Here is a 12,149-nt window from a genome sequence, read left to right as displayed (position 1 = left end):
GCTCAGGGAGTGGTTACCGATTTGTCCGCCTAAACAATTAGTGATAATTATTTGGGAGCTTGCAAACAACCCAAGAACCTGGCCTTTGCAACACAACACAACCTTCCTTTTCCAAATGAGTTTGTTTTTGTGAGTCCGTGAAATATGTGCATTTGACTTGAAAAAGACCCCACATGATCTGTCTGAAGTATTTCAAGTTGCGTCGTCAAGTTGAAGAGCAGGGAGCTTCCAAACATTTCTTTGAAATAAAAAAATGCGGGGCGCCTGGGTGGCTTAGGTGGTTAGGCATCGACTTCCCCTCAGGTCATGCTCTCACCGTTCCCGAGTCTGAGCCCCACGTCGGGCTCTGTGCTGACAGCTCGGAGCCCAGAGCCTGCTCGGATTCTGTGCCTCCCCCTCTCTCTCTCTCTGCTCCTCCTCTGCTCATGCTCTCTCTCTCTCTCTCTCTCTGAAAAACATAATAAGCATTAAAAAATTTTTTTAAGTAATAAGATTCTTGCAGTGGGTGAGCATCGACCCGTGTCATTTCATTGGTTGACCTCCCCAGAGCGAGTCGCGGTCCTGGGAGTTAGGTCTTGCAGAGTGAGACCACAGTTCTGGTGTCTGTCCACCTGCTTCTGGTGCAGGTGGGATGACATTGTTGGAGCTGCCTGAGCGGCCGAGCTCCGCCTCACATTTCGCAGACCCCCCGGGGGGGGGCGGGGGGGGGCTGCTGCCACTCCCATCCCTGGTGCATGACTGACGGCCGCCTTTGTCTTGTTCCACTTCTGTTCCTTTGCATTTTGTGACACTTGTCAGCTTAGCAGACTCCGGAGAAGGCCGCGCTCTGTCACTCTCCCCTGGGGAATTAGTGGATCTTAATAGTCCGTGTCTTGACAAGCAGATTTCTGAAACGTGACAGAAAATCTCCTTCTTCGGTGCTGGGCTTGTGTGTGCCCGTGGCCTCTAGGAGGGCCTCGCTGTCCCACTTATGCGTGGCTCCCTGGTTGGCCAGGTTGGGAGGGAGGCGGCCAGCCCACGTGCCAGAGATTAGAATCGATCCCTTGGGGTCGGCGGTGAGGTTCTTGCTCAGGCAAAAAGCCCATTGACGTCAGCAAGCCAGGAACACGGTCTGCCTTCATTGTGCCTTAAAAGTGGTCACTGTCAGAAGGAAATGGAGAAAGAGCAGGGAGTTTTTAGAAAACTACATTTTAGGAATGTACCTGCCTTCTGCTTTCATGGTTTTCTTTTGCACTTCAGTGCACACAGAGTTTACCCCCAAGCTGAGTCTGCCTCAGGGCGTGTTGTGAATTCACCCGAACCTGACCCTGACCCCAAGGTGGCTCCGCCCCTCAGGGGCCCAAGCAGTGTTTGCCACTTGACAGGAAGTATGAAGCTCTGCTAACACAGCTGGTCTGGCCCCGCCCTCCTCCCCGCCCGCCGCCCTGCCCCTGACCTTCAGGCCCCAGGGCCCGCTGCCCGAGGTCCCCCGGCAGCTCTGGACAGCGTGGGAGGACCTTCGGCTGCAGAAGTGCTCTCCTGTAGTTTCTCTGGCACTCGTTCGTCAAGACTCATCTCAGGTCTAGGATGTCTTCCCAAAGCCCACTCCGTACACACACACGCACACACACACACGCACGTGCACACAGGCACAGGCACACGCGCACACACGCACACACAGACGTGCACACACATGCATACTGGTGTGCACACAGGCACATGTACACACTGCACACACAGACGTGCACACACGTATGCACAGGCATGCACACACATGCATACTGGCGTGCACACACAGGCACACGTGCACACACACACAGGAAGAGTAGCTCGTGCTCCCCTCTTGACGCCAAGACACTCTGTGCTCACACATCTCGGTATTCTGCAACTCTTTATGTCTCCCCCTCTCCCGACTCGGACTTTCCTGCTGGTAGAAACCATCTCACCGACTTCTGTCTGCCTGTTCCCAGGCACAGCGTCAGAACATGTTAGAAAGTCAACACAGCAGTTTTGGTAAGAATCAAAGAGAACTGTGTAGCCCAAGGTTGAATGGGAACGGAACTGCCCAGTGGCCGGCGCAGTACAGGGCTTAGTATTTAAATGAGTCTGAAAAAGCGAGGAGAGCAGTGAGAGGGACTCGTGTTGTTGGCTGTGGGCTCTGAGCGCAATCAGAGCACGAAGGAAACGCGCCCGCAGAGGGCGGGGCGCCGCCCACGACTGCGGTGGACGGTTTGTGTTGGTGGCGCCCGGACCGGTGGCTGATCTGCGGGCTTCCCTGGACTCCTCGGTGTGCGCTCCAGGCTTCTGCTGTCCGGACCCTTGTTTGAACAAAATACCGCTCCTTCTGTCTGCCTGGACCAGAGGGATGTCTCATAACGATCTGTTTATTCCATATACGTAGGGCATCCGACTGGGGCCTCCAACCTCCAGGCACAAAAGAATTCAGTGCTGCAAACAGGACCTCTGTCCCTGTCCTCCCGGCTACAATGTTGACAGGTGCCAGGGTCACACAAAACAGGTCAAACAGCCCACAGCTGCCAGTCCGGCGCTGCCGCCCCCCTGCACCAACGAGCACTTGCGATACGCCCCTGCCCTTCCCTCGCGGGTGTCTCCGTGTGCAGTCGCCAGCATGAGGGCCTCATTTTCTATCGGGGAGAAAAGCTCATTAAACACTAACCGGTCACCTCTCCCTCCGAGGTCCTCCTGGGGGTACAAGAACACTGGTGAGTTGCATGATTTAAATGTTATTTTGAAGTCAAAGATAAGCTGATGATAAAATCCTTCCTGTGGTGGTAGACTTGCCAAATATACTTGGAAGACGGGATTTCATTCCAAGTACAATTGGAGGCCAAGGATGATCCTTATAAAACTAGGCATAAAACTGCATAGCATAGACCACGTACCCTGCAGCAAAAGACGATTTAAACTTAAACCTGACTATCTAGTTCTTTCCAATGCCCCATCTATATAAGATATTGGGTGATAAATGGTGTTTCAATGTCTTTCCCCCAGGTTTCTTTTTTCTTTTCTTTTCTTCTCTTTTTTTCTTTTATGGGAGAGAGAGAGCATGAGTGGGGGGAAGGGGGGAAGGGGCAGAGGGGGAGAGAGAGAGAGGATCCTAAACAGGCTCCACACTCAGCACAGAGCCCGATGCAGGGCTCGATCCCACAATCCTGGGATCACGACCGGAGTCGAAATCAAGAGACGGACACTTAAGTGACTGAGTCACCCACGCACCCAGCCCCTAGATTTTCTTGTATTCTATGTGACATTACCTCAAAAAGGTACTGTGCATATACGCACACTGTGTATGTGCTAACGTCAGGAGGCTCTACATGAGGTTATATGGTTTTAAAGCAGCTTTATTGAGGTGTAATTCACCTTCACCCATAGAAACACGGAGCTTTGTAGGTTTGGCCATATTCATGGATATGTGCAATCATCACCACGGTTGATTTCAGAATGTTTTTATTACTTCAGAAAGAAACCTCATGCCCTTTAGCTCTGTATCATCTGTGTTAGTCCCCCCCACACCCCTAAACAACCATGAATCTGCTCTTCTCTACAGATTTTCCCATTCTGGACTTCCACGTGAACGAGATGACATTGTATGTGTCTTTTCTGTCTGGCTTTTTCCACTGAGCACAGCTGCCAGGATTTCATTCCCTTTTATGGATGAACAATGACCCCATTTTATGAATATGCCACTTTTTTCCTGTCCATTCATCCATAAGGAACATTTGAGGTTATTTCTACCTTTTGGCTATTGTGAATAATGTTGTTATGAACACTTGTATGCCAGTATTTGGCTTCACTGATTTCTTTTATTTTCTTTCTGTTCTCTTTGTTAGTAATCTCCACCCTAATCTTTGTGATTCTCTTCTTCAGGTGCGGTTGATTCTTCTTTTTCTTGTGTCTTAAGGTGGAAGCTTAGGTTAGATTTGAGACCTTTTGGCTTTATTGATCTAGGCTATAAATTTCCCTCCAAGCACTGCATTAGCTACACCCATAAGTTTTGGCATGCTGTGTCTTTATTTTTATTTGTCTGGAAGTATTTTCCAATTTCCTTTTTATTTCTTCTTCTTTGACTCTTGATTGGGAATGTGTGGTTTACTTTTCTCCTATGTGGGTTTTTCAAATTTCTCCATGTTTTTGAGTTCTGATTTTATTCCACTGTAGCCAGAGAAAGCATTTTCCATCATGTGTATTCTTTTGAATGTATTGAGGTTGTTTTATGACCTAGCAGATGGTCTATCCTGCAGAAAGTTCCAAGTGCCCTTGAGGAAGACTGTCTCTGCTTCCTGAGGTGAAGTGTTCTGTACACATCGAATAGATCTAGTTGGCTTATACTATTATTCTTCTATTTCCTTGTTGAACTTCTGTCTCATTGTTCTATCCACTATTGCAATTGGGGTATTGAAATTTTTAACTATTATTGTTGAATTTTCCATTTTTGTCTTCAGTTATATCAGTTTTCACTTCATGTATTTTGGTGCTCTGTCATTAGGTACATATATCTTTGTCATTGTTCTAGCTTTCTGATGGATTGAACTTTCCATCACTATAAAATGTCCCTCTTTATCTCTAGGAACATTTTTGTTTGTTTTAAAGTCTCCTTTGCTTATATTACAGTTCCTTCTGCATTCCTGTGGTTGCTGTTTGCCTGATGCATCTTTTTCAGTTTTTCACTTTAAAACTATTTTTATCTGTTCTAAAGTGTGTCTTCTGTAGACAACAAATAGTTGAGTCATGTTTTGTTTGTTTGTTTTTTAACCACTGTAACAATCTCTGTCTTTTGATTGGATTGTTTAATCCATTTATATTTAATGTGACTATTAATATAGTTGGATTTATGCTGTTTTCCTTTTTGTTTTCTGTATACCTCATGTCTCTTTTGTCTGTTTCTCCGTGTGTGTGTGTGTGTGTGTGTGTGTGTGTGTATAAATTCTCTTTTTCTATACTCTTTGACATTGAGTGAATATTTTCTAATGTAGAATTTTAATTTAACTAATGATGATTTTCACCCTATTTTTGTGTTTATGATTTCAAACTTGTCACTCTTTCTACTATATCAGGCTCTGTCTCTCATTTATGATTACAAGTAGTATTCCCTTTATATGGCCCCAGTCTAGGCTGCCTGCCTTCTCCTTAGGGAAGAGCCATTATTGGGGTTATTTATTCCAGTTTTCATTTTTCATAACACTGGGAAAGGGAACAGAACTTAAAGCTTAACGTAAGGGTTTCTAGATGGCAGAGGAGACTGCCATCTAGATTCAAGGAGTTCTCTGCTTCTCCTGCAGCTGCTCAACCAACGGTCTTTTGAGCAACTAGGGTTCTTATTGAATAATCTCCTTGGTGTTTAAAAGAGGCATGCATAGCACTTAAACTTCAGTTTGATACTAAGGAAACGTGGGTGGGGGGAATAGTAGGAGGTTCTAAGTTTGAGGGAAAAAGAGGGATTCACTTCATGAGATTAATTTTGTAAAGCCCAGCCTGAGGAATAAAATACTTCTCTTTATGCTTATTCTAAAGGCCCAATAGGAACCAATACTCACTGCCTCAGAACGAATGGTGACCAAGTGAGACTGGCATGTCTTCTTTTTATCTTTTCACCTATAAACACAATTCTTTTTTATTGTGGTAAAATATACATAACATAAAATTTACCATTTCAACCATTCTGAATCGTATTTTGTTGTAAGTAATCATCATAATTTGTTTATCAATCCATCCATCCATCAGCAGGCCCTTGGATTGCGTCCACCTTGTGGCTGTTGTGAAGGATCCTAACAGCATGCATATGCAAGTATCTGTTTAAATCCCTGCATCCACTTCTTTCGGACATATACACAGAGGTAGAACTGCTGGAAGTCTTGAGAAATTGCCACGTCGTTTTCCATAGCAGTTGCATCATTTGACATTTCCACCTGCAATGACCAAAGCCTTCAGTCTCTCCACATCCTTGTCAATCATTGCTGTTTTCTGGGGTTTGTTTTTGCTTTTGTTGTTTTTGTTTTTGTTTGTTTTGATCATAGCCATCCTACCTAATCAGAGTAAAGTGGTCACTCCATATATTTGAGTCACATTTTAGTATTTGCTCTAGGGCTTACCATCTGTATCTTATCAGAAGCAGCTTCAAATTTATCCTAGCTTAATTCCAGTGATATGTAGGACTATTACTCCTATATAGTTCTGTTCCCTTCCTCCTCTTTTATGGTACTATTATACATATTATATCTATTGTATTACAAACCCAAACATACTTTCTTATAATTCTTACATTACCATCTGTCATCATTTCTTTAGCAAGTACAACTCTGCCTCCTACTTCATTTTGGTTGTCCTCTTATCAGCAAATATATTATGGTGCTGTTCTGTTTCTTTTTGTTATAGGCCCAACAACAGACTGTATACTTATTTTCTAACATTTTTAAAGGTTATTTTTTGATTTATAGGTAAGCTAAGAAAGGAGAAAAATATGCATTTATAGTGTCTTCTATTATTATATGATTACTTTTACCAGAGGTCTTTGCTCATGTGGATTAGAATTATAGTATTCCACCTAAAGAACATTCTTTAGTATTTCTCATAAAATGGGTCTGGTAGCAACAAATTTTCTCAGTTTTTGCCTTCAAAAAAGTCTTTATTTCCCCTTTATTTTTGAAGTATACCTTTGCTGTGAATTGAATTCTTTGCTGATAGTTTCATTTTCCTTCAAGCACTTCAAATCCATTATTCCACTGCCTTCCGGCCTCCATTGCTTCTGCTGAGAAGTCAGCTGTTAACTTACTGAGGTTCCTTGGATATGCATTGTTTTTCTTTTATTTTCAAGATTTTCTCCTTGTCTTTGACATTTAACTTTTTTACTATGATATGTCTGTCTATAACTCTCTGAGTTTATCACATTTGGAGTTCATTCAGCTTTCTAGGGATGTAGGTAATTGGTTATTGTTTTCAATAAATTGGGAAAGTTTTAGCCATTATTAATTTGAATATTTTTTTCTCCTCTGTTCTCTCCTTCTGGTATTTCCTTTATACGTGTGTTGGAATGCTGAATGATACCCTACTCTTCTTTGAGGCTCTGTTCATTTTTCTTATGCTTTTCTTCTCTCTATCCTTCAGCTTGCAAAATCTCTATCAGTCTATCTTCATGTTTACTAATTCTTCCTCTTGCCAGTTCATATGTACTATTCAGCTCCTGACCAAGTTTTTATTGTGCTTTTTCACTCTATAGTGTCCACCGGGTCTTTCCCATAGTTTCTCTTTCTTTATCGGTGCTGTAGATGTGACGCAACATCACCACACCCTCCCTTACTTTTTCAGTCATGGTTTCCTTTAGTTCTGTAAACATATCTATGATTACTTTGAAATATCCTGTTAAATTTGGCATCTGAGAGCACATAGGGGGCTCATTTCGTTAAGTGTCTGACTCTTGGTTATGGTTCTGGTCCTGATCTAATGGTTCATGGGTTCAAGCCCCATGTCAGGCTCTGAGCTGCCAGTGCTTGGGATTCTCTGTCTACCCTTACCCCGCTCAAGTGTTCTCTCTCTTTTTCTCAAAATAAGTACAACTTTTTTTTAATCTGTCATCTGGTTACTCCTACAGTTTTTGAAGAAAGCTCTTTACAAAGAGGGGACATTCGAATGTGAATACCCCCAGAGTCAGGCAAGGGTCCTTGTTTTATATAGTGGTCACCCCTCCCCCCTTCCCCTTTGTCCCTTCTCGGGTCCCACCCTTATTGGCTTGATGGCTCTGGGTGCTTGGTGTCCGTTCCTGATTGGCTCATTTCCATTGTACGAGGGCTGGTCTGGTCTGTGGCCATATCATTCCTTGTGGGTCATACGTTTTATGATCTACTTCTTATTTTTAGCTAGGTCTTTTGTCAAATTCCTGAGGGGAACCTGATGGGGAGTAGGCGGTGTCTGTTACGTGCTTAAGGGGAATCTCACCCGTGAGGGGGTTGGTGTGGTTGAATGCTCCCTGAATTGTTTCAAAATATGTGTTTTTCCCCACCCGGGACCTCAAGTCCTAACCTTTCCCTCTCTGCCTATTTTAACCTATCTTTCCCTATCCCAGGGGTTGGATTATTTTAGTAAAGTCTATTCCTTCTCTCTCTCTCTCTCTCTCTCTCTCTCTCTCTCGGGCACACTCAGCACAAGCCTCGGATCGTCTCCTCAGAGGGACACAGCTTCGGGTGTGCAGTCACCCTGCAGGGCGCAGTGGTGCTGGCCGGCCCTCTCCCTGCCTTTCTTGTCCGCACACAGCTGTTAAGCTCCACGGACGCCTTGCTGGCCGGTGGCTCAGTTGTTTTCAGCAATGCCCTGGGGCATACATTGCTTCACAAACTAATCCAATCAAATTCTGGCTCCTTTAAAGGAGGTTTCTGAGGTCATGTTTGATAGCCTGGCCCTAGGACGGCCCCTGCCAGCTGTCCGTTTCCTGCCCCGCTCCTCCAGCTAGCCCCTGCAGCCCAGGCGCCTCTGCCTTAAAATCAGAACGTTCCCCTCGCTGTTGGTCGCCACAGTCTCTACTGTTCTCGAGGGGCCCGGGTGTGAATTCTCCAGCCCTGCTCCCGAGGAAGTCAGCGCCTCGGGAAGGCATAGGAGCTCCTTGGGTCAGGCCTGCTTCTGCCCGCCCCCAGGCAAAGTCCCTGAACCAGGGCTGTGGGGCCGAGAGTGGGACAGTCCTGAGTTTCTCTGAGTGACACCGGTGCTCCAGCAGCTGAGCGCCTGTGCAGGAGGACGTGGGGAGGGCAGGCTGGGTCCTCCTTGGTCGCCTCTCTTGGCATGGGGCCACCCCCTCCCGGCTCGGGGAGGGCTTTCAGCATGCGCATCAAGGAAATGGTTGTGTTCCATGGGGGTTCCGGGCAGAAGGAGGGAGACCCCCTCTCAGCTGCACTCAGTGGGGACACGGGCAGCTGGGAGAAGAATGAGAAACTCTAAAGTCCTCCACTGGGAAGAAAGCCCTGTGTCTGGGGGCTGGTGGGGGGCGTTGGGGCGCTGATGCCCTGAGCTCTGGCTGCGGCCATCTGGAGTTAAGTCTGCACCTTGCGGAGCCCGGAGACAGTGAAGACGCTACCTCAGCTGAAGGACCACAGACACCGGCCTTCTGGATAGATTTCCATGGATTTTCTCGACTAGACATTCCTTCCTTTGCTGTGTGCCCCTGGGCCCTTCTGCAGAGGCTTTCAATGGCTGAGTTTCGCTAATACTCCTGCCCAGTTTTCCTGGGGAGGGGGCCCGGAGCCCTGCACAGCACCACGCCGGAAGGCCACCTTCAAAGGCGCACTGGGGGCTTTATGCATATGGTCTTCCGTCCAGGCAAAACCCTCCCTCATGTCTCACTGTGCACCTCCTGGGGAAATTACAGAACCCAGGCTGTGAAACAAGCATCGTTTTTCATCAACTTCATTTTCAAAGAAGAGATGTATTCCGGAGGGGGGGGGGAGGGAACAATCCCATAACTGATCGTATTGAAGGCCGTGGCAAGGGCGGAGGGAGCCGCCGACTTTGGCACAGTCTGTGACAGTTGTGCTTTTTGGGAGTTCGCTGAGGTTTTGCTCTGCTCGGTTTTGGAGCTAGATGTTGTTCTGCTTTTGCATCTTCTCTTTACCATCCACATTCCCTCCTCAATCCATCCTCCATCCTAGATAGTTTGACAACAAACAAAACCAAGCCATACCCGGTGAATTTTTGACTCAGAGAAGTGACTAGGGGACAGCAGCTTCCTTTCTTGTAAATGGAGACAGGCGGCCCTCATGGTCACTCAGCCACTTCAGGGTGTGGCCCTCCTGCCCCATGCCTCTCTCCACCTGCCACTGCTCAGGACACGGGGTCGGGGAGCAGTGAATTTTCATCTGTTGTACCTTGTGACTCAACAGTGCCATTTCTAGACCTGCCTTCCCCTCCATCGATGGCAAACTACTCCTGGCCACCTCACACTGCCTGTCCCTCCTCCCTGCTGCGTTCCCCAGCGGCTCACTGGAGGGGGCTGTCCTCGCCGCCCTGGCTCGCGTTGCCTGTGATGCTACAGTCAAATAGGGTGCATACGGCTTGGAAATTGGTTCATTGTAAGGTCGAGGGTAATGTTTAAAAAACCAAAAGGATTCTCTACATTTCTGATTTTGTACATTTGTCTCTGTATTTAATTCACTTATAGTGAGATACACCTGTGCACTGTCCCTCAAAGGCAGCAAGCCTGTTATATAATGAGTCACCTTTCTTTCTGGTTTATATTACATTATAGTGCCTTGAATTATGCATTATCCAACATCACTGTTGTGTGGTTTTATGAGATGTTTCAACGTGGATCCATTAAAAGTAAAATATTTGCTTCTAACTGGATTTAGCAAATTCAGAATACATTTTAGAAAAATCATACAATAAGTTGATTTCAGGGGCACGTAGGTGGCTCAGTCAGTTAAGCACTCGACTCTTGAGTTCCGCTTCAGTCATGATCTCAGTTTTTGTGGGTTCGAGCCCCTGATGAGGTTCCATGCTGACAGTGTGGAGCCTGCTCGGGATTCTCTCTCTCCCTCTCTCTCTGCCCCTCCTCTGCTCTCTTTCTCTCTCTCTTTCTCCAATAAACTTGATATACATATATATATCATATAATTGTTCTCTGGGAAAAAAACTTCTGAGAACTTTCCTGAGCATCATGAGAACAGCTGGCATTATATGAAGTCTGAAGACTGTTTAACCAAGGTTTGGGGTGTGCCATTTTACCTTCTTGCCTGAAGTTAAATGGTCACAGAAAAAAATTAACCCTGAGATGAATTTAGTTAATGCCCCGACATGGAGATTACAAAGCTGTCCTTTTGGATCAGGGAGCACTGTTGAAGCACTTCAGGCCCTCAAACCAATTACTGCACAACCTTTACAGTAGGTGCGGGTGTTAGATAACAGCAGCAAGAGAAACCGTGATAGTCCCGTGGAGAATTAGACGTGTCTGCTACTCATTCCATTAAAAAAATTCACTGCAGTTTTAAATGTTTCACTTAACTCATGATTCCACGTGGGCTCCCCTGAAACAATACAAATCTGAACTAACCACTGCATAGGGATCCACAGTGAAACTCAAATCCCCAAAGGCAGTGAGAAATCATTGATCCATAGATTCAACACTTAAAACAAATGGAGACCAGGGGCGCCTGGGGGGCTCAGTCGGTTGAGCAGCTGACTCTTGATTTCGGCTCAGGTCCTGATCTCCCAGTTGGTGAGATCGAGCCCCACTTCTGACATGGCACGGACAGTGCTGTTTGCTCGGGATTCTCTCTCTCTCTCTTTCTCTCTCTCTCTCTCTCTGCCTTCTTGTGCGCGCTCTCGCTCTGTCTCAAAAAATAAATAAACTTTTAAAAAACTAGAGCACATATGATTTTGTCAAAGGACAACGTGACACCTGGAACTCATAGCTCTTTTAGGTTCTCCACGGTTTTCAGGGCGTATTCTATCCTCTCCGTGGTGTTAACAGGATGGAACAAGGTCTCGATGTCTCCGCAGCCGGCTACAGACTGAGGCGGGGTTTGGAAATAAAATACAATAGTCTACTTCTGGTTGTATTAGACAATACTTTTGCTTTGCTGTGAGAGTTTTTATTCTGTTAGGAAAGCGAGGAAGGATTGATACCATATGGCCGAAAATGCCTGCGTAATTTCTAGGTAGGAATTTCCTCCTCAACACAAACTCTAAGGTGATCAGGGCATTTGTGTGCAGTATGTGTGCCTTCCCAGAAGGTACTTTCTGGACTAAGGGTTTGAGGAGGACCACTTCCCCAGATATACTTACCCACAAGGCCAGCGAAAGGCCAGCAGAGGAGAGGGCGCTGTGGGATGCTGGCACTGTGCCCAGTGGGGACAGACCGGGTCTCCGGGTCAGTGACCCAGAATCTGCCGTGCCTGGGGCTGCGGGAGGGGAAGTCTTGGTAATGACCACATTATGGAGATGGAGGGAGGGCCTGCAAGAGGCCTCCTAAAGAGTCCTGTCCTGTCCCGGGGAGCTTCAAAGACGTGGGAATGCCTGTCCCTCCTCACGGCACCAAGGTCTGCTTTGAAGTCAGGCAGCGCTCTCCCAGCAGAACGCAGGTGTGACTGGGCCTGGAGCCGAGAAGGTGCCGCAGCCACGGGCCTCCAGGAGGCTGGGACCCACCAGCACGTCCCCCTGCGGGGGGGGGG

General features: G+C 46.6%; 2 long non-coding RNA genes across 2 annotated transcripts in view; one reads left to right on the top strand and one right to left on the bottom strand.

Moving 5' to 3' along the window:
* LOC115297070 overlaps positions 1 to 12,149 on the top strand; it is a 41,056-nt gene that overhangs the window by 6,594 nt on the left and 22,313 nt on the right. The window lies entirely within an intron of this gene.
* Positions 9,372 to 12,124, bottom strand: LOC115297069. Its single transcript, XR_003911249.1, has 2 exons — positions 11,764 to 12,124; positions 9,372 to 9,625 (listed from the first exon to the last, which is right to left on the bottom strand). It is a non-coding gene; the product is annotated as an uncharacterized LOC115297069 (long non-coding RNA).

The sequence above is a fragment of the Suricata suricatta genome, chromosome 7 (assembly GCF_006229205.1).
Source record: "Suricata suricatta isolate VVHF042 chromosome 7, meerkat_22Aug2017_6uvM2_HiC, whole genome shotgun sequence".
Lineage (NCBI taxonomy): Eukaryota > Metazoa > Chordata > Mammalia > Carnivora > Herpestidae > Suricata > Suricata suricatta.
This window is presented reverse-complemented; position numbering and strand designations above follow the sequence as displayed.